The sequence below is a fragment of the Ambystoma mexicanum genome, chromosome 2q (genome assembly GCF_040938575.1).
Source record: "Ambystoma mexicanum isolate Mex_15411 chromosome 2q, UKY_AmexF1_1, whole genome shotgun sequence".
Classification (NCBI taxonomy): Eukaryota; Metazoa; Chordata; class Amphibia; order Caudata; family Ambystomatidae; genus Ambystoma; species Ambystoma mexicanum.
The window spans coordinates 103,726,354-103,749,721 of record NC_090924.1 but is presented as its reverse complement, the minus strand read 5'-3'; the positions used below and the strand labels follow the sequence as shown (position 1 = coordinate 103,749,721).

The 23,368-nt window shown below is 48.3% G+C and overlaps 1 protein-coding gene across 14 annotated transcripts in view; it reads right to left on the bottom strand.

Moving 5' to 3' along the window:
* TBC1D24 (TBC1 domain family member 24) overlaps positions 1 to 23,368 on the bottom strand; it is a 1,120,122-nt gene that overhangs the window by 184,460 nt on the left and 912,294 nt on the right. The gene's annotated exons all lie outside the window — the stretch shown is intronic.

The window sequence follows — 23,368 nt, the reverse complement described above, 5'->3', positions numbered from 1 at the left end:
CCTCCGGCCACCGCGTTTTAATTGGGGAAAGTGAAGTGTATGTAATAGAACCCCAGACCTCCCTGGGAGGGACGTACTCCGAGGCTCTCATCACTAAGTTACCTCACATCCTGTAGAAGTACTGATTAACCTGACTGTCGAAGGGTGATAGGAAAGGGTGGGAATAGCCAGCCTAGATTGTCTGCAAGCCAATGAAAGAATCAATGACACTGCATTCTGCAACAAAATCAGAAATTCTGCCCCAAGCAAAGATGTGGACCCGGACAAGGAGGTCATTTTTCTTTCTTCTCCCACTGGGAGGGCACAGTGCTAGAGGGGCTCTAATACCCATTGTTAGCTGTGTGATGCTTCTTCCTGGGGATGCTTGGTCACCTTTTTTGTTGTCTCTCCCTTCTTTCCAGTAAGCCTCTGACCCTAATACCCATTGTTAGCTGTGTGATGCTTCTTCCTGGGGATGCTGGGTCACCTTTCTTGTTGTCTCTCCCTTCTTTCCAGTAAGCCTCTGAACCTGCTAGAGATTCTAAATCTGAAGTCCTCTATAGACAAGTCAGAATAAAATGCCTTCTGCGGTTGCGTCACCAGACAGCAAGCGGCTTGGCCATTATAGTGAAGGATTTGTTGAATACTCCTCTTTTGAGCAAAGGATGAGTTCTGAACCCTCAAAGGGCAAGCACAGGATCTTTTCTTTGAGGTCTTGTGCAAAACTGGAAGAACAAAACTTTGGCAGCTTCTGCTCGTCTTCTTGGATGCACAACCCTTGAGAGGTTTTGCCAATCTGCTGAACAGGCACCTTCACGATATCTTGAGATCTGAACTGGCATCCACCAATCCAGCATGAAAGCCACCTACTTCTCTGGTGAGAGATCATTTTCCAATCCAACCACTCCCAAGATCGCTGTGTAGACACTGCTAGCAAATAATCTGCATTAGCCTGTCTTAGATGAAGTGTTGAGTTGTCAGAGAACTTCCAGAGGGAGTCTAAAAGACTTCCCTCCTTTCCAGGATGTATAGAAGAGGATGTGAAGGAGGTAGGAGAGGTTGTACTTGAGGAACTCTTCTGGAAGAGAGATGCAGCAGCTCCATCAAAGAGGAAGGTGTACGGTGCACCGTCAAATTGTCTGAATCCGAAGACTATGGTTTGCATCCTAACTTCTTGTTGATAGGGGTGTGCGGTTTGCGCCATTCCTTGGCTGCCTCAACCAGCACACACTTCTGGATTGGAATTCACAAGCGAGCTGCTATTTTCAGACCAAAGATGCCAGACAATGCCCCTCGATCAAAAGGGGGTTTGACTGGAGCTGGCAGGCCCAGAAATGTTACCACTCTGCTGATTCTTTCGGGAAGGGCTTTGCTGAGGGCAGACACGCCTCCGCCATATCATTCTGAAAGGTTTCATAGGTGCCTGTGTCACAGATGGCCTCAAGAACACACCAACTCTCAAAAACAGTTCAAGGATTTGTATTTGCTTAGTAGTGAAGGGGCTTCATAAGGGTCGTCCCTCCGTCTCTCAACTAGTGACGAGCGTACCCTATCTAACCAGGCATCCCTCAACCCTGGGATGTCACCAGAGATCAGTAATCCCTACTTATCTATAACACTGCCTAACCTTAGGTGATGGCCTAAAGGCACACACCTTATGTACCTAAGCTCCACCCTTGGAACAAATTTGAGGGTCTCTGCTGTCCAAGATTCCACAAAGTAATATAACTTAAGGGTATGGTGTCTTACACTCAGGCCCCCATTTGATCTTATCCTTTCACATTCTGTTGCTCTGCCTATGTTTTTCTGTCACTCACTTTTCTCCTCCTACTCTACTCCCCTCATACTCCACACACATCTCTCCTTCCTCTCCCCGATACTCTCCTTATTCCCCCTGATGTTATTTTTCGCCACTACCTCCCCCCATCGATCTTACTCCCTGCTACACTCCTCCACACTACTACCTTCCTCACCACACTTCCACCTTCTTCGCCAGTGGTACTACCACCACCATCCTCGCCACACTACCACCACATTCCTGCTTGGGTGAACATGTTCTGAAGTGGGCAAGTCCCGCTAGGCACTTAGCACCCTATCTTGCACCAGTGTGGGATGGTTGTAACAGGCTCTGGTTCTGCTGCTTTCTCCACACCTGCATTCTAGCATTTTTGGCAGCAGGCACCTCGCCGGCTGATACTCAGATTCCTCTGGGTCATGGTTATTTGGCGTTCTCCCTTATGGCAGTATTGCGGTGGTGGTGCCAAGACTGATGACTTTGTTGGCTCTAGTAGGAGTAACACTGGACAGAATGGTGCTGTGTAGGCATGGGGGGCTACAGTGGTACTGCATCATGCAGCCAGGCACAAGGATAAGAGGCATGAAGTGGGGCCTCTCATCTCCCACATCCCACCTCTGGGGAAGGAGTGGCTCTGGTGTTAACTCCAGCAGGCCTCCCACCCCATATGCCTGGACCTGTTACACATGTGTCTGGTAGAAGATCCAAAACTGTACAGCAAGTAAAAGGCACATGAGTGGAAGGCTCTGCTGGAGGGTCAACTGGGAGCACCAAAACTGGAGTTGTCAACTTAAACTTTGGTAATCTGGGCATTGGTAGATGCTGGGTCACCATTGGTGGCACAGGCACTGGAGGCACTGGTGGTCTGGTGTCCAGGGCCATTGATGGCGTGGGAGCCATGAACAGAGCTGGATGAGGAGAAATTGGAGTATGTGCAGGAAGCAGTGCCTCGATCAGGCCACCTTGAAGTAGGACGCATTAGCCACGGACCTCATGAAGGTCTGAAAGTCATAAAAAAAAGAATGTTTGCAGGTTGGCTGGGACTGAGTCAGAACAGAAGACTAAGTCCTGCCGAGGTGGTCTGGGTACATGAAAAAATTTGATTCAGGTACCAACATAGCTGGCATGGTTTGTTTTCCTAATGGTAAGAAAAGCCCATTGCTGACGAGGTCGGGTACTACGTGAACCTGCGTCGTTATGTGGGAACCATTCGGCTTGAGGCAGGAAAGAACCTCTGGAAACGTTAGGTGAGAACCTTAGAGGGGGTGGTCGGGTCAGTGTATCCTCAATAATGGAATACTCAGGTGAATCAGCAAAGTCCTGCAGCGAAGATAGACTAAATAGAATTTGTGGATGACAAAATAGTGCCAGACCTCCCCTCAAGGTGCTGCATCATCTTGTGAGATGACACTTTTGGCGCAGTAGAGGACTTTGTGGTTTTTGTAAGCTTCACTTTGTTCGCAGCATTCAACCTCCTAGACCACCCCAGACTACTGGAAACATTAGGCGATACTGGTAAATGTTCCAGCCACGCCATCAAGTGGATAGGCTTCTTTCTCAGAGAAAAAGCCTTTAGAATATGCTGAGGTACAGCCTGCTCTGATTCTGACTATCATATATGGAGTGCCACAAGGGGTCTGTATTTCTCTAGCCCTTTTTAACATCTATATAATGCCTCTATGTGAAAAACTAGAAAATATGGGCCCCCATTTCACCAACTATGCTGACGAGTTTCAGCCCATCAAGGATCTTAGTGGCTGCATTGTCATCGACACAACAAATCTTAACCACATCTTCTCAACATCCAGGAGTGGATGATCGGAAATGTGATGTGTCTAAATAGCTCTAAAACCGAGCTCATGATATTTGGAACAAGCTAATTCAGGAGCAAGCTTGACCAAATGTACACAAGTTTCACACTAGACACCTGTTCCATCAAGGTGGCGGACAAGGTGCAAACACTAGGCACAGTACTTGAAGCATCCCATAACTCTGATGCCCATGTCAACGTTACTAAGAATGCCCATTACCACCTCAAGATTTTGAGACAAATCGATTAGTTTCACGTAAAAACTGTGAAACTTTAGCCCGAGCCATAATCATGCCCTGGCTCGACTATTGCAATTCCTTAGTCTGTGGAGCTAGCAAAAAGAAAATCCAGAAGCTGCAGATCATTCAGAACGATGCTGTCAGGATAATCCACAACGTCACAAAGAGAGAACATATTTCAAAATCACAGTAAGGAGCTTCACTGGCTGCCTTTGGAGAAACAGATTCAGTTTAAGATGCTAACTCTGGCCCATAAGTGTCTTCATGGGGAAGCACCAGTTTATCTAAGCAAATCTTGACAAAATACAATCCTAGCAGGACCCTGCGCTCAAGTTTTGCACACCTTTTGTCGTACCACAAACCAAACGAGCTTGAGGAAAAGGTAGATCACTTCCTCTTAAAGCTGCAAGTACTTGGAATAAACTTCCTACATTCATACATTCAGAGGAAAATGACAGCAATTTCTGAAACTATTTGAAAACAATCTTGTTCGAGTCGATTAGTTAAACTTATGTCCTGTTATTTTAATGTTGTCTGTTGAGCACCCTGATGCCTCCGGGCAATGGCGCAATATAAATAAACAAATAAAAATTCCTTGCTAAACGTTCAGCCGAATCATTGGACTGAAGTCCACTAATAGCGGCGTGGACCTATGGGCAAACTCTGGTTGGAGACGGAAGGCATTTGGGGAGAGTTGGCTCAGAGAAGGAGGTTCGGGCGAACCATCCGGCAATTAGCTCTTAGAGGCCTATGGGATTACCCCAGTAGAACTTGAAAGACCTGAGAGGTACCATCCGGATGCTGCTACCGTAGGGAAGGAGTCACCATGCTGGGGTACCCTAGAAAAGGGAGGTTCACTTACCTTGTCACTGTTTAAGTCCCCCCCTTTTTGTTCATCTACCCCATCCGAATTCTTAAAATGTTCCTAAGACGCAACCCCCCCGCTTTTTACAAAAAGACTGGGCTGAGGAAGAGGGTGACAGAGTAACAAGACTAAGTGCATACACCCAATACCAATTAGCGCTCCTCACACGAATAAAAGGCAACATCTAAAGACACTCTGAGCAAGGAAGAACACGAGTATATGGAGAAATTCCGGGACGAAGGTACACCTACTGGAGCAGAGCAACGGACCAAGGGATGACAGCAGGGGCCCGAAAAATTCCAAGGGTTCCCTACTGGAGGTTGTTGCCGCTGTCAGGCCGCAAAAGACACATGGAGAAGGCCAGATCCCACAAGTGAAGACTGCATTGTGTTTCAAGGACGCCAGCGACCCTCCTAGGTGAACGGCAGAGTTGGGGAGGCGAGGCCAAGCCTGTGGTACTAACCTTGACTCGTGAATTGGAAATAGCAAAAACAAAAAAGACGCACACAGCCAGTGAGTTGGCAAGCGTCCTGAGAGACCATTGTGTGTAAAAGCGAATTAAGTTGCAACATTATATCGCAAGTGAAGGCTTCACGTGTAGGGATGAGACAAGGCAGACCTGTGAATTAACTTTGAAGTAAAGACAGCGATACTAAGTAACAGAGTGGTCGGCGAAGGGAAGTAGCCTACTCAAAAGTCTCTGTGAAATGTACATTGTTTGAAGCAATAAAACGAATGACCAGCAAAAGTGAAGTAAGCAAGAGTAAACGTGAACTTTGAGTCGAAGGGTCCGAGCCCGATTGAGGGAGACCTGAATTATAATAATCTTGGGGGAAGGAGCCCCCTTGCAAGTTTGTGTTGAACTTTGAAGTGAGGTCTGAGCCCGACAGAGGGCGGCCAACGTGAACTGTGTGGTCAAAGGTCTGAGCCCAACAGACGGGGACCTTTGTGAACTTTGTGTTGAAGTATTATTTTTGGAAATTGAGAAAAGAGACTTTAACGTGGAATGCCAAGCGGGCCTGAATCCAGGGTTTGGAACTGTTTGTAGTGTTGGAAACCGAGCCATATTGTGTCGGTCTGCCTACAGGGACAGCCTTATTCTGTGAGGTCTAATGTGGGGAGGAGAGCTGGTACAACCGCATTTGTTCTTTGCACCCTTATTTTTCCTTTGCATACATTTCTCCTTTTTACACTTTTTGTACAAGAGATAGGGCAGGCATTAGGTTTTGTTAATATAGGCCAATTTGATTTGCCCAAATCCACTGGACTGTTGTAGGGCAAAGTAGAAGTTTCTCATTTTCAATAAAGGTTTTACAAATTGTATCCATTTCGTCAGTGTCATACTTGTGATACCATGCCTCAGCTACACTGCGCACCAAAGATTTCTTTCCAGCGTATTAACCTCTTGCTGCACGCACAGTGTTAAGGGCGTCTTAAGTCGCACATGTGTCCCAGCAGTAACTGGGGCGAAACCTTTCAAACACAAGGAATGTAGGTTCCATGCTGAAAAGTTACAGGAGCATGAATACAACATGAAAATCCTGCTTTAATTCCTGACAAACTGGGTCAAATTGTCAGGTACCCCATTGCAGAAATAAACAAAATTAAAGCAGGAACCAACAAAAAAAATGCAAAAAAATTAAAATAAGAGTGCTGCGCTGTCAGACTGACCGTGTCCGCAAGGGAAAAGGGACTGAGGTCAAAGTTCACCCCTAAATTTGAATAGCACGGCTGCAGGAAAAGGTGGCTGTTGTAAGCCGCGGATTGTTCGAAGCAGCAGGCTTACTTGGAAGCTCTATAGCCTTTCCCTTTGCAGCGGAATCAAGCGTTCCTTTGTCCTAACTCTTGACTAATACACTGGAATTGGGACCTCGTTTGGCATGCTATTTGGATGCTACGTGGATGACTCTAAAAAGTGATATTTATTTATTGCTGAGTTAAATCATGTAAGGAGGAGGGGAAGAGAGGACTAGCAGGCCGGCCCTTGGTTTACTAGGTCTTTGTGGAGTGGTCACATTGGCTCAAGCGTACCGGTTTTTGTTTTGGTTCAAGCGCCATATTTTCTATCATCATGGGCAAGAGGAAAGAAAAAGGACAAACCCTCACGGGAGAGACGAAAGATAAGATCTTCAGAATGTTTAAGCCAATAAAAGAGGTGAACAGCCTGATTTTAGAAATAGAAGACCAGCTCTCGAATCTTGAGGGACCAGTCGGCCTGTCCATTACTGACCTGACAGCGACAGTTTCAAAGGGGGGGGGGATTCAGAAGGCCAAGGATCCTGCTACAGATATTACATCGAACTGTGCTCTCCAAGCAAGTGAGGCAGATTTAATAACATTTAATGAACCTGAACTATGTGATAAACCTAGGGTCATTCCCACAAGTAGACCCTGAGAATCCCCTATTGAGGTGGCCAGGGGAGGGCGATTGCTCTTAGATCCCAAACCTGGGGTTGGACAAGTGAGGGACGATCACCTGGGTAGGGGGCCTCGGGGTTGTTGTCGTGGGAGTACCCCAGGGGATGTGCAGTTTTCCAACGGCACCATGCAAGGAGGAGGAAGTCCTGGAAGGCTTTGTGGGGTATTCAGGAACCAGGGTCCCTAATCCAAGAAGGAGGTGGACATTTTGTATTAGATCAAAAACAGACAAGGAGGAGGGCCAGTTAAGACAAACACATCGTTTTAACAGCAACACCTAATTGTCTTTACCTGGTATAGGCCAGAAAGAAAGGCAATCACCCCAGGCATACACAGACTGGGCCAAGAGACTCCCCTCTATCAATCACCTTATAATGATTTGTTCCCTAAATATCAATTTCCATCTTACCCTGTCTCCCCATTCCCAATAAGTACTGGGACGAGGAAGAGACGATCGGGAGCAATGAAGGTTACCCATACAAACAACATAGGGATACAAAGTGAGGCTTACCATCTAACACCCTTGAATTGTCCCATTAAGAGAGTCAGGCAAGGTTAGGCACTCCACTCCCGCCCCCACCCCAACTGTGCACACCTGACTCCACTTGACTCATCTTCAGAATAAAAAGGGAGGTTCTGCCAGAACCAGGGAGCGAGCTGGGGATGCTGACTGGACCAGAGTAGTCAAGGAGCAGAGAGCTCCAGGAAGAGACGCCTGGAGGATCGGGAGGAGAATGGCGTGCTGAGATGCTTGTCTGGTGCTCGTGAGGGGCTGCAGCGTGGCTAGGGAGCCGTGTCTCCAGGGAGCCTGGCGCGAGGCTGCCTGTAACCTGATGGCGGTATTTAGGGAAGTGCTCGTTCCCTTGGGACTTGTGCCGGGTCCAAGGATGTCTGAGGGGCAGGTGGTGAGACCCTGACGTCGACTCAATGCATCCAGAAAGGCTGCTCGCCTACGCTAAGATAACCGGTGAGCTTTGAACAAGTGAGAGAGAGAGGAACTCGGGAGGGTGCGGTTGGCTGGAGTGGAACGGGAGAAAGACAAGATTTTGTAAAGAAGCACGGAAAGTGAAATAAGTGTGCAAGAGGCACGATAAGTAAACAAACAGGTGCAAGTGTGCACAATAGAAAGAAGGAAGTGAGCAAAAAGCACAACACAGAGAAAGTCAAGCAAAATAAGGTGCAAGTGGGCACGGCAAAGTGAAAGAAACTCAGATAAAAAACGGTGCAAGAAGCACCTGAAGATAAAAGGTTAAATGGAAAACAAGCCAGGGTCCCTTCATGGGTATCATTTGAGAGAAGCCTCTTATAAGGACCCTTTGGGAGTGGGCCGAGTGCCATCCGGCCTGCACAGTAAAATCTCCATCCCTCTCAAAACAGTATCAGCAATCCGATCTGTCAAATGTCTTGGTCCGGAAACCTTTAAAACAAAATCTATGCTTGCGAACACGGACTGGTCGTGGCTCTCAAGTGCCCTAGAGGCTCAAAAAACCCTCAACAACCCAACGTTAAAGAATCTGGTGGTTCTGGTGGCCAAGACCGAATCCCCATCAACCTCATCGAAAATATACCCAAAATTGATCTCATGGAATACCAGGGGCTACTCCCACTTAACAACACCATAGGACATAAATCTGGGAGACTTTGACCTGATCTGTCTTCAGGAAATGTGGCTGAGGGAAGCCCCGGTTATGGATGGGTTTGAAGTCTCCATTAACCCAGCCAAGAAGGGGCCGATGGGTCGTCCTTTTGCCGGCCTCTTGACCATGGTAAGATCTGGAAGCCCTTTCTCATTACTTGGTTCTACAAACAAAAATCTCCTCATTCAAGTGAGTACAATCGGATGGACGACCCAGCCGACTTCTAAGGGCGACAAGCTTCACATCAGCCTGAAATTAATAAATCTGTACTGGAATCCTGCTCTGATGGATGACAATGCTTCATTGATCAAATTGCTGAAACTCTGGACGAGACCCTCATGTGCCTTGGCCCAGTACATGTTATCGTATGTAGAGATCTAAACATCCCGGATATAACAAACTCCTTGATAGAACAAGATTGTAACCTAGAGGCTCCAAGTACGGCAAGACAAAGGCTTTGGACTAACCTCATGGATTCCCGGCATATGCATGTCTTAAAACAGCAATTGGAGAGGGGATAGACCTCCTAATGCGACATGGGTAAACCAAGGTCGGTCATCAATCATCGATTACATGTGTGTTTCAAAGAGTTTTCTTCCCCTGGCGGAACAATTTTGAGTAGTAAAAACCGCGCACAGCGATCACCACCTATTACTACTAGACTGGTCTCTAATAGTTTCTCCACCCCGCGTGTCCTATCCAACAACTGTGGACACATGTAAGGGTAGCCTGCGCCTAAAACTATCGCCCAGGGAGATTCAAGCATTGTCCGTCACCCAGAACCACACAGAGACTTTGATCAACTACGCCCCTCTTTTGGTACAATTTAATCAGAACTGTCAGAAGGAAGCAAGAGTGCAGTACCATAAACCAGCCTTCGACCCAGAACTTGTAGCTCGAAGGAAAGAAGCATGGAAAACCAAAAGGAGAGCAAAAAAAAAAAAAAAATAAAAAAAATCAGGCTCACCAGAAGACCCCCGAATAGCGAAAGAAGATCAAATTATAAAAACTGTCTCTGTGCCGCCGCCAGATATTTACGATACCAGCGGGACGCTGAGGCAATGCTGAAGGCCCTGGGGAGTAAAGATTCAAATAGGTTCTGGTCGTTAATAAAATCAGACGACCCGATGAAGAAAGTTGACCAAATAAACCCCATAGGCGAAGACACCTGGATTGTGCATTTCCGCATGCTTTACGAGCCGGCTAGTGGCTCATCAGACACTTTCAAGGGCACAGAAGAGCAAGAGCCCTGGGTGTCCTCAACTAGCTCTGAGGATATTTCACGAAGAATCAGGAAGCTTAAGAGCTCTAGAGCCCCGGGCCCTGACGGCCTGTCGAATTACATACTAAAGAGGTCCATTGACGAATGGGCCGTTTTTGTTTCGATTTTATTTGGTCAGATAGCCAAGTCTCAAAGCCTGCCGACATCTTGTAAGAAAGCCATTGTAGTTCCCATTCATAAGGGGGACTGGAGCAAGCCTAAGAAATGTCACCCAATCCCTCTCCTTCATGTCATAGGCAAATTGTACAGCTCGATAGTTCTGGAACATTTTAATGGATGGTGCAAAGAATTAGCCTGCTTCGACATCTTCCAGACTGGTCTTGTTAAAGGGATCGGCACAGCCACAAACATCCTTCTACTCCAGATCGTGAAAGGAGACCGAGGCCAAACCAAATCTAAAATCTACATGGCATTCGTGGATTTAGTACAGGCCTTTGACCAGTTAGAGCCGAACAAGCTCTGGTCGAAGCTGGCCAAGAAAAACTGCCTGAAGACCATATTACACCCAATTGTAGCATTGCACTCAAACACCACGCTACAAGTAAGGCTCAACAAAGTGGGCTTACTCTCTAAGGAAATCAGCACCTTGAGGAGTCGAGCAGGGATGACCTACGGCGCCGGCCCTCTAACTTTTTTCTGGAGGACTTTCAGGACACATTTGAGGAGACGAGAGCTTTTCCCCCCTAAGATCGGTGCAGTCCAGATCCAACGCCTGTTGTAGGCCGACGACGTTGTGTTGATCTATCAGACTCCCATCGCTCTGCAGAGACAACTTGACGCCTTACATCGATACATCGGCAGTAACAACTTAGAGATCAACAAGGGGAAAACAAAAATCCTAACATTTGGTGTCGGTCTGAAGGGACTAGCAGGCAATCATGGTTTATCGAAGGAGAAAAGGTGCAGTCTTTTAAATATTTAGGGGTTTCGCTAAGCAACTCTCGAATAGAAGCCCCTGTGTCTAACCATCTGCACTCCAGCATGAAGCTAATTTCCCAGCCAAACAGTGTCCTTGAACAGGAAGTTTGGCTGATTTTCGATTGTTCCGGTCTTGAAGTACTACAAGGCTGCAGTGGTTCCAGCGCTAACATATGGCGCTGAGGCCTTGTTTAACCTCCCGGTTTCCTTGTGGAACAGCCTTGAAGGTGGGTTTTGGAAAAAAGTTCTGTGCCTCCCCCTCTCTACTCCAATAGTCATCATTCAGAGAAAGATGGGCTTTAACTCCTTGGAAAGAAGTCTCGTGGAACAGACTGGCCTTGTTTAGGAAATGTCACGCTTCGCCCAGACCAGCAATCCTGGATTAGGTCTACAAATAGATGTATTCCAACTCAAACTCAATGATGGTGAATTGGCGCACTTCGTCTCAGACCTTTCTGGAAGCAATCGGCAGTTCCTTAGACTAACTGTTAGCTGACCCGGAGAGGGTAAAGAAAACAATCCAAGGAGTATGACTGGACCCAAACTCAAGACAAAGCCAGAAATTCCAAATTGCTCGCAGAATTTCCTTTAGAAATCAGAGGTTACAACATCCCTTGCGACTATTTGAAGCTGTTTCCAGACAAAAGGGCCAGGGACTTTTTCTTGAGGACTCGTTTAAATCTGCATCCAACCAATGAGATAAGACTGATTAGGGGCTTGGTCGATGAAAAACTGTGTCAATATTGTCAAGATCCTGCGAAAGTAGAAACGATCTTCCATTTAATGGTCTCCTGCCCAGAACTGAAAGACCAACTTTACAGACATTTCCAGCATTTATTTTCAGATTTTGCTGCGGCAGACGAGGATATATGATGGCCCCTTCTGATGGCTGGAGAAAGAAAAACATACATTCTCACAGTTGTATCATTTTCGACAGAGATCTTGCCGGAAAGTGGAATTGTAAACATGAAACTGAAAATTTTCTAAATGGAGAGTAACTTGTAAAAAAACATCTAAAACTCACGGCGTATCCTGCAAGAAACATTTTTCTTGTCTTTAATTGTTGTTAAAAAAAAATAATAATGTGATCTTCTTCTTTTGAACTAATGTAAGTTGTTTTGCTAAAAAAAAAAAAAAAAAAAAAAATTGTTCATGCAATTTTTAACGTAAATAAAAAATAAAGAAAAGGAAAACAAGTACAAGAAATAAAGAGGGACGCAAGATTAGAGAGGTCGTGCTTAAGAGGAGCAAAGAGCCTGGCGTTTTCAAAAGTCTCAGATTCTACGCCATAAAAAGAATGTATGTGACAGTTTAAGTACATAAGGAAAAGGTACATCCTGAACTTATGTTTGAAACTAGAGGGGCCTAAGCCTGGGGAAGGGAATCCTGGGAGGCCTAATAATGCTGAATACTTCTTTTGGTAACAGAGGCATAAGCTTGAGGAAGGGAACCCTGAGAAGCCTAAGAAGAATTGTCTTATATTTTTATATTATATTTTATATTTTAGTTTTCCTTAAGATTTGTTTGATTGTTTGGTTATATCTTTCCACAAGGCCATCTGTCTGTGGGTGACAGACCGCTGATTTCATATGCTCGATCTGGAGAGTCTCACAAACCTGCTTAAGAATGTTGGACATGAAGTTTGTTCCACGATCTGTTACAATCTCCTAAGGGATACCTATACAACTTATAAATGGGATTAACACATCACAAATGTGTTGGGCATTGGCTATCTTCAAGGGAAAAGCCTCAGGATACCGAGTGGCATAATCTACGATTACCAGTACATACTTATGACCTCTGCTAGAGGGATTCAGGGGTCCCACAATGTCTATTCCAATACAATTAAATGGTTCAAGCACTAACGGCATTGGCTGTAAAGGGGCTTTTGAGATATTAGCCCCATTTCTCTTCTGGCATTCCTCACATCCCTGGCAAAACCTGGCCACCTGGGCATATACTCCTGGCCAAAAGAACCATGCTAAAATTTTCTGGATCGTTTTTTCACATCCCAAATGTCCTTCCCCAAGCTGCAGATGGGCTACTTCTAGAATTGCTTTGCAATATTTACTTGGGACTAATAACTGTCAAACGGTTTCCTCTCCAGCTCCTTTTGTAACTCGGTAGTATAAACCCTTCTCCTGAATGAAGTAGGGTCTGTTCCCAGTCTTCTCCCAGGCAGCCATTCGGGTGTGTCTCAGGAGTGGATCCAACTCCTGAGCCATTCGAAAACTATCTCCTTCATCCAACTTCCAGTCCACAGCGATTGGTACGACATTTCGTTCTCCCCATTCTTTCTTCAGCCTTCTCTTCTCTGCCCTACTCTTTTGTTCTTTATCAGACGGGCTTGCGATTTCTTGGTCATAAAATGGGGCACTTTCTAACCAACTCTTCTCCACACTTTATTTTTTTTTTGTTTTTTGTTTATTTATAATTCAACACACAGGAGAGCATATACATTAACATTGCTTATAGCTTTTCACAACATATAAGACACAATATCCCCTCCTCCCGCCCCTTGTGATCCTCAGCGGGCATTGTTTTCAAGCCTCATTCGGCCTGGTCCGGCGGCGGCGAAGGATCGACCGTAGAGTGGAGGGCTCTCGCAATCAAGCGCGACTTATATGTCAGGGCTGGGTAGTTCTGATCATAGTCCATCACCGGTGCCCAAATGTCAGTAAATCGGTGAAGCAGTCCCGCCCTAGCTGCCGTGACCTTTTCGGCTATCAAAATGTCCCAGAGTTTAACCCAGCAGAGGGTCATCAAGGGCCCTTCCGCGGATTTCCAGGTGCAGGCCACCGTGATTTTGGCTGCCAACAAAAATTGGGATACCAACATTGCTCTCCTCCCTGTTCTCGGGTAGGAGTCTGGGAGCGGGATCCCTAGGAGGACTTGCTCGGGTGTTAGCGGAATGGTCACTTGGATGACATCCTTTATTGTGGCCAAGCATTGGTTCCAAAACTCCTTTACCATGGGGCAGATCTAACACATGTGGAAGTAGGATCCTGGGAGGCCTCAGAGACGCTAGCAGTGAGGGTCCAGGGCCTGTTGGAAGTGATGGAGGCGCAGGGGGGGGGGTAATACCAGCGCAGAAGCAATTTGTGGGTGCATTCCCAGTTAGTGATGCAGCGGGATACTGTGTGCGTTCTAGTCCAGATGTCGACCCATGTGAGATCCTCTATGGCGTGACCAAGGTCCATCTCCCATTGGGACATATAGGAGGGCTTAGCATGAAAGGAGTCTTCTTGCAGAAGTTTAGAGGGCCGAGATCTTTCCCCGGGCCGGCAGGTTGTTCACTGTTCGCTCTAATGGGGTAAGGGGTCGTGTTGCTGCCGCTCGGGTCTGGGGGTGGGAGCACTAGTGCCTAAATTGGGCGTAGGTGTATCTGTCTCCGCTAGCTGGAATGTCATTTTACAGCGTTCGAAAGTTAGGGCGGTGTCACCTTCAAAGAGCTGCCCCAGCATTTCAAGGCCTCCTGCGACCCAGTTCCTAAAGTTTATTGGATGGGCTTCCGGGGAGAAAGCTGGTTTAAGGAAGATTGGAGAGAATGCACTCAGGTCTCCTGGGATACCTCCACGTCTGCGGGCCCACTCCCATGCCTTTATCGATTGTTTCATGGCAGTCAGTACTCCCGGCCAACTCCGGTGTAAGGCAGTGGGAATAAATGGAAGGAAACGGAGGGGGAGAGGAAGGTGGGATTGTTCGATCTCTACCCATTTTGGGCACCCCGTGGTGAGGCCCCATTCTTGAAGGTGGTCCAGCTGTGCTGCCATTTGATATTTGCAGAGGTCTGGCACCCCTAGTCCACCTAGTCTCGTGCTGGTCATCATCGATCTTCGCGGGATCCGTGCTTTCTTGCCCTTCCAGATGAAGTCAACCATTTTCCTTTGGAGCCGCTGTAGGGGGGGGAAGCGGGATTAAGGTTGGGAGGGAGGCGCAGGCGTAAAGAAATCAAGGGAGGAGATTCATTTTGCATGTCGTGATGCGGCCCAACAGAGAGATTTCCTGCGTCTGCCAACGGGCAAGATCCTTTTCAAATTCCTTGAAGAGTGGCGGAAAGTTAACCTGGTAAACGTTCGTTGGGTGAGCGGAGATCTGCACCCCCAGGTATGGGATCGATTGGGTGCTCCATTGAAATAGGCTTTGCTTCTCCAGGGCCTCTCTCTCGGCTGGGGTCAGACCCACACCGAGCGCCGTGGATTTTTGGATGTTAATGGCGAATCCTGCTACTTTCCCAAAGTCGTGGATTTCGGTCAAGTCTGTCATCATGGACGCTTTGATGTTTGTGATGGTTAACAGTAGATCGTCTGCGTAAAGAGCAATTTTATGTTGCGCGTAGCCGATCTTTGGGCCACTGATCCAGGGGTTTTTGCGGACTCGCTGGGTCAACGGCTCTATGGCCAAAGCAAAGAGCAGCGAGGATAGTGGGCAAACCTGTCTCGTCCCGCATGTAAGGGGGATTGGGTCTGATAGGCGGCCGTTAACTCTCAGCCTGGTCATGGGGGCCTGGTAGTTCACGAGGATCATTTTCCTGAAGGTCAGGCCAAAGCTAAAAGCCTCTAGAGTGAGGCGCAGATAGGACCAGTCCACCTTGTCGAAAGCTTTAGTTGCATCTAGCGCCAGTAGGGCCAATTGTTGGGAGTCCCGACTGCCGACCTCCGTTAGGTCCAGTGCCCTGCAAATGTTGTTTTTTGTTGACCTGTGGTTTATAAACCCTGTTTGATCCGGGTCATTGATGCTCGGAAGGATAGGTGCGAGGTGATTGGCCAAGATCTTGGAGTATATATTGGCATCCAAGTTCCATAGAGAGATGGATCTATACAAACTGTTCTCCTGGGGATCCTTTCCAGGCGTGAGGATGAGGACTGTGATGGATTCCTGCATCGTTGGGGTAACCGTTCCAGTGGCCGCGAATGAGTTGAAGAGGCGGGTCAGTGGGGCGGCTAGTTGGGGCCATAAAAGTTTATAGAAGCGGGTGGAGAATCCATCCGGGCCTGGAGCTCTAGGCTTCAAGTTTTAATGGCTGCCTCCACTTCCTCATTTGTAATAGGCGCTTCAAGTTCTTCTCTCACCGTCGGAGTGAGAAGTGGGAGAGCCGCCTCCTGGATGTATGAGCGCTGCTCGTTCAGATTTCTCGGGACTGCGTCATTATTTCTGACTGGTGGGCGACCGCCAGTCGTAGTTTCTCGTGATCCGCATACTGGACCACACCCCGCGAGTCGCGAAGGCTCAGGATGGTATTTCTGCTCTTCTCCTTAGCCAGCTTATTAACCAGCAGCTTGTTAGCCTTATTGTTATGGACTTAATACCATTGTTTGGTTCTGGTTAGCAGGTTCGCTGTGGCGTCAGCGTAGTACGCCTCAAGCCTCTTCCTTGCCATCTGTAAGACCCTGTAAGATTTCGGGGACCAGCCCTTTCTTTTGTGAGTGGCTTTGGCTTCACGAACATCGGCTTCCACGATAGCACGGGTCGCTTGCTTCTTTTTGTGGAATGCGGCGCCTTGGGCGATCAGTTCCCCTCTAAGCACTGCTTTCATGGCGTCCCACGTATTAGCCGGGGAAGTGTCCTCGTCTCGGTTTTCCACAAAGAAGTTTGTTATTGTTGTGGCGATCTAGTCTCTCACTGTCATGTCCCCCAGAATAGGGTCATATAGGTTCCACTGGTGTCGAGGAGGGGGGATCTGGGTCATGGGACCACAGGGTTAGTGTGACTGGAGCGTGGTCCCAGAGGGTACGGGGGCCAATCGTCACGTCTTCTGTGAAGGCCAAGATCTGGGGGGAGGCCAGGAGCAGGTCGATCCTGGAGAAGGTATGATGCACATACGAATAGAAGGTGAAGTCTTTCTCTTCCAGGGACAAGACCCTCCAGGTATCCACAATGTTCAGCGTGCGGAACAGGTGGATCAGGCCTGTAGCTAACTTCAGATCCTTAGATGTCAGGGGGTGGGATCTATCTTTGAGGGGGTCCGGGACCCCGTTGAAGTCGCCTCCAATGACGACTTGCCCCTCAATGAATGGAAGGAGGGAGTCTTCTAGGTCTTGATAGAACCCTTCTTGGTGTTCGTTCGGGGCATAGGCCGAGATGAGGGTATAAAGGTGGCCAAAGATGATACATTTGATAGCGATAAAGCGACCCTCCTGTCATCGTAGCGAGTCCAGGATCTGGGGCTTCAAGTGTTTTGCGAAGAGAATGGCGGTGCCTCCCTTCTTGGTTCCGTTGGATGCCAAGAATTGTAGCGGGAAGAGTGTTTCGCAGGCGAGAAAAGTCAGCTGGGATTAAATGCGTTTCTTGCAGGAAAGCGATTGAGGTGCCATCATTTTGTAGCCTTTGCAGAATGGATTTCCTCTTCGGGGATGAGTTCAAGCCCCTAACATTCAGAGTGGTGAACTTAAAGGCATACTCTAGTAAAAAATTTTATTTCAAAAATAGATAGCCCACATTAAAAAAAAAATACTAGCATCCTCCGTTTTAAAACTTCCTATGTAAAATTTTGAGATATTTAAGCTCAAAAGCAAGCACAAGGGCGCCGCCATTTTGTGAAATAGAGGCCCTCCTGTGCTGGCTTTTGCGGCACTAATGAAGGAAAAGCCAGCCAGCTGTAGTAAATAAAGTCTACCGCTGGGTGGCTTTCCCTTCATTAGTGCCGGGACTCGGAGGACGCGGACCGGAGACCAGAGCAGGAAAGCTGCAGCTGAATCTCGGTAAGTGCTATTTATTTATTTTTACAAAAAATAAGCACTAGCTGCGGTTTTTTTTCTAAGTTTTCCGGGCTGGAGGAGCCCGGAAAACTTAGAAATAAAACTGCAGCTTTAAAAACGTTGTATTTATGTTTGCGGTTGCTTTTTAAGCGACCGCAAACATAAATACAACGTTATTGTGTTGGAAAACGCTGCGGTTTTAAAACCGCAGCGTTTTCCAACACAACCGCGTTGTGTCTGCCTGAATCTGCTTTTCCATTTGGGGCTCTCGGGCTCCGGAGCCCGAGAGCCCCAAATGGAAAAGAAGATTCAGGCAGACAACGTAGCATTTCCCATTTGGGGCTCTCGGGCTTCCCACAGGGAGCCCGAGAGCCCCAAATGGAAAAGAAGATTCAGGCAGAAAACGTAGCATTTCCCATTTGGGGCTCTCGGGCTCCCCGCAGGGAGCCCGAGAGCCCCAAATGGAAAAGCAGATTCAGGCAGAAAACGCGGCGTTGCGGAAAACAACCGCGTTGTGTCTGCCTGAATCTGCTTTTCCATTTGGGGCTCTCGGGCTCCCCACGGGGAGCCCGAGAGCCCCAAATGGAAAAGAAGATTCAGGCAGGCAACGTAGCATTTCCCATTTGGGGCTCTCGGGCTCCCCACGGGGAGCCCGAGAGCCCCAAATGGGAAATCAGCTGCAGGTAGAAACACTACGCGGCATGTAAACACAACCGCGTGTGTTTCTGCCTGCTGTGGCTTTCACTTTGGGTCTCCGGTGCTCCCCTGGGAGCACCGGAGACCCAAAGTGATAGCCACAGCAGGCAGAAACACACGCGGTTGTGTTGGAAAACGCTGCAGTTTTTCTTTCCAAGTTTCTCAGGCTCCTCCGAGCCGGAGGAGCCTGAGAAACTTGGAACGAAAAACCGCAGCGTTTTCCAACACAATAACTTTGTATTTATGTTTGCGGTCGCTTCAAAAGCGACCGCAAACATAAATACAACGTTTTTAAAGCTGCGGTTTTATTTCTAAGTTTTCCGGGCTCCGCCAGCCCGGAAAACTTAGAAAAAAAAACGCAGCTAGTGCTTATTTTTTGTAAAAAAAATAAATAGCACTTACCGAGATTCAGCTGCAGCTTTCCTGCTCTGGTCTCCGGTCCGCGTCCTCCGAGTCCCGGCACTAATGAAGGGAAAGCCACCCAGCGGTAGACTTTGTTTACTACAGCTGGCTGGCTTTTCCTTCATTAGTGCCGCAAAAGCAAAAGCCAGCACAGGAGGGCCTCCATTTCAGAAAATGGCGGCGCCCCTGTGCTTGCTTTTTCTAATTTTGGGCTTGAATAGCTCAAAATTTTACATAGTAAGTTTTAAAACGGAGGATGCTAGTATTTTTTTTTAATGTGGCCTATCTATTTTTGAAATAAAAATGTTTACTAGAGTATGCCTTTAAGTTTTAAATGCAGGGGCTGGCTCATCGAGTTCGTTTGCTGTGGGGGTTGGGGGGAGTCAAGTCAGCCAAGGCTGTGAGGTCATGGCTCTTTCAAGTTTTCCTGTGGTTGAAGGTTTTTGTCACGCCCTCTCACGCAACCCATCTCTCACTTCCCCCTTCACACCTGTCTCCCTCATCAGGTGCTTCTCGCCGTCGTATTTCCCATTCACACCAGCGGGGGAAACACGGCAGGCGGAATACCATGTTGGGCGGACCTGCCTCTTTTCGCCCTTTTTCGCGTTGGCGGTTGCCATGGCGCCTCCTGCACAGCCGACGACTCCAGGATACCAGGACGTACCGACAGCCCCACTCGCTGGCCGCGTTGCGCTCCACGCGACATGCGCGAGCAGTCACGTGATACGTCACGTGATACCGCTCGCCTCTTCAAAAGGAGCCGGCAAACAAGACTCTTTGCTTCACAGCTACTTCTACGGAGGACTGCCAGGCGTTACCTTTGCTTCTTGTTTTCTCTCCTTGCTTCGACCTCGGAACGCTTCTTGGAACTGCTCTTGGATTACCCTTGGACTCTGGCGTGCTCTCGGATTTCCCGGACATCTGATACCTATTTGTACTCTGGACTTGCTTTTGGATTGCCCTTTCTGTTTTGCAACCCTCGGATTGCTTCACGTTTCGCCACGGATCCAGTCTTGCTCCACCAGGTGCTTTCAGGAGTGTCAACTACATCATTCCAGCCTGCTGTGGGTTCCCCTGCATAGGTTCCTTACCTACACTCCACCCCTTTTTGGTAAGCTGGTGTCACTGCATCTTGTTTACTCCTTCTGTCCATTGCCAATTGCCTTTTCAGTGTTTCCTTGATTATAACCCTTTGCCTTACAGTACTCAGGGGTCCTTCCGGCGTTCCCGATACCAGGCTGACGACGACACTCCCACCTGTGGCCTCAAAGATTGCTTTGGGCAGTAATTTACATTCTGCTCGAGCCGTACTTGGGGACGGAGGCATTACATAACTGCACGACCATCAAGTCGGACCCATCAAGTTAGAACAGACTGTGAAGCCTTATGGTCGTCCAGTTATGGATGTTTCAGCCGGGGACCCTGTGACCGCTTTAATGCAAGCAGTGACATCGCTTAGGACAGATATGGCAGCTGCTACCACTGCCCTCCGCACTGACCTGGCCTCTGCCACCACTGCACTGAACCACCGTCTTGACGCCATGCAAAGCACACGACATCCCTTACCTGTTGACGCCGAGTTCGGCGATGCTGCCCCATCCCAAAACTCGATTCCCGTCACACCACCCACTCTGCCAGCCCCGCCTGTGGCGGTTCAGACCCCATTTCCTCTAGCAGCCCCTGAGAGGTATCAGGGGGATCCCTTGAAATATCGCACCTTCATAAATCAGTGCAAACTGCATTTCTTATGCCGACCCCAGGCCTTCTCTGATCCTGTCTCTAAGGCGGCTTTTCTTTTATCCCATTTGTCGGGTGTGGCAGCCACATGGGCTAATCCATTGTTGGAGGGCAACCATCCTGCTCTGTATGATTTTGAGTTATTGACCCAAGAAATGGCCAAGGTTTTTGACACTAGATATAAAGCCCAATCCAGAGACATGGAACTCTTAGATCTTACTCAAGGCCGATCCACTCTCATTGAATATATCACCAAGTTCAACCAACTCGCTACTGAGACTTCATGGCCAGAGAACAAGAAAGCAGTGGTCTATTATAGGGGATTGTGTGGTTCCATGAAGGATGCTTTATCTGTGGTGCCTTCTCTTCCCTCACTCTATATCGATCTAGTCGATTTGACCTTGCAAATTGACGCCAGGCGGGCAGAACGTAAGGGGGTAGCAGGGTTATCCCAGACCACGCCTTCAACCTCATCTGGCACCTTACCTGAAACCATGCAGATCGGCGGGGTACGCAGTCCTATTACTCATGCCGAACGAGAGCGCAGAAGGGCGGACAACGCTTGCTTCTACTGCGGTCTCAACGGGCACTTTGTAAAGGAGTGTCCCCGCCGGCCAAGGAACAAAGCTCTGGGTTTTCCGAAGACTCGCCCTTGAGATCAGGGGTTGGGGCGAGTCCTATACAAAATACCTCTGATCCAGCTTTTGGTCCTGTCCGACCTGTGGTGGTACAAGCTACCTTAAACCCAGCCGCAGGGGTCTCCCATGCAGTACAAATAGTGATCGACTCTGGAGCTACAGGCTGCTTTATAGATATAGCTCTAGCCAGTTCGCTAAACTTACCTCTGATCAAAAAGAAACACCCTGAACCGGTTCATGCAGTAGACGGGACGTCCCTAGCCTCTGGACCAATCTTACAACAGACAGCCCCCATGGAATTAGTCATACAGGAAGTCCATAGAGAGACCATGTCATTTGATCGCATAGCCACGCCTCAGTTTGGGGTTATCCTGGGCATTCCTTGGCTAAAGAGGCACAATCCTCTGATAAACTGGGGCACGGGTCAGGTCTCATTTGAATCAGAAACGTGCCAATATTACTGTCTGCTCGAGACACCTCGGGTTTCTAGTCCCGCAGACATTCTCGGGGTAGTCGCTTCTTTAACCATAGAAGATGGATCCGACGCCCAGGACACTCACATGATAGGGGCGGTCACGTACAACATACCTCCTGAGTATTCTGAATTTCGGGCTGTGTTTGACAAAGGCTCTGCGGAAGGTCTTCCTCCGCATCGATCCTACGACTGCCCCTTTGATTTAGTCCCGGACGCCCCCATCCCAAAGGGGCGGATCTACTCCCTAACCCAGACAGAAGAGCGAGTCCTGCAAGAATACATACAGCAGGCCCTGCGTCTGGGTCACATTCGCCCATCAACATCCCCAGCTGCAAGTCCTATCTTCTTTGTGCCAAAGAAGGAAGGGGATCTCCGTCCTTGCATTGATTACAGGCGTTTGAACGCCATCACGGTAAAAAACCGCTATCCTATACCTCTCATCAACCGATTGTTAGACAAACTCACTCATGCCACAATCTACACTAAACTGGATTTGCGGGGAGCATACAATCTCATACCCATGCGGGAGGGAGATGAATGGAAGAGGGCCTTCTGCTCACGTCAAGGGTTGTTTGAGTATACAGTTATGCCGTTTGGCCTCTGTAATGCTCCTGCTACGTTTCAGCGCTTCATGGATGACATATTTGGCGATATCCTGAACGCTTACGTGGTAGTGTACTTGGATGACATATTGGTTTTCTCTTCCTCCCTCGATGAACACATCACGCATGTCAAGGAAGTGTTGTTGCGTCTTCAAACCAACACACTATTTGCTAAACCCGAGAAGTGCATTTTCCACACCAGTCAGGTTGAGTTCTTGGGGTTCCATATCTCTCCTGGGGGTTCTCTATGAATCAGTCCAAAGTCCGGGCAATTAACGAATGGCCGATTCCGACCACTCTCAAGCAACTGCAATCATTTTTGGGTTTCGCCAACTTTTACCGACGATTCATAGCTGGGTTCTCCTCTATTGTAGCACCACTCACTGCGCTCACTAGCCCTTCAGTCCCCTATGTCTGGTCCGCGAGACAACAAAACGCCTTTGACTCCCTGAAAACTATGTTCACCACTGCTCCGTTGTTACAACACCCTGACCCTGAACTCCCGTTTGTCCTCGAGGCAGACGCATCCTCTTATGCACTAGGAGCTGTACTGTCCCAACCATGTCCTGCCACTGGTCGTTTGCATCCGGTTGCATTTCACTCTCGTAAGTTCACGGCAAGCGAATTGCACTACACAGTCACAGAAAAAGAACTATTGGCCATTAAGGACGCCCTACAGACCTGGAGACACCACCTCCTGGGCGCAAAACACCAGACGGTGGTGTTCTCCGATCATAAGAATCTCCAAGACCTTGCCTCCCTGAAATGTACAAACAGCCGACAAGTACGTTGGCATCTCTTCTTTGCCGCGTTCGACTTCGTGGTCAAACATAGACCTGGTGTCGGGCATGGGAAAGCAGACGCTCTGTCTCGTTCCCCTGGGGGGGAGGTTCTCCCATCCTTCCCTGAAACCTTGTTGAGTGAGACTCATGTAGTTTGTGCCTGCACACCATCACCTTCATAACAGTCCACCATACGACAGTGGGTCTCCCGCTATCCACAGTCACTAGCAGAATGGGATCCGGTCATGCAGGATGGGCTGCCCTTTGTACACGGGAAGCTCCTCCTTCCCACAAGCGAAACCAGGAACCTGGCGTTGGAGTGGTCTCATGATGCTGCCATTAATGGTCACCCAGGGCAGCATCGTACTTTGGAATTACTCAAACGCTGGTGTTGG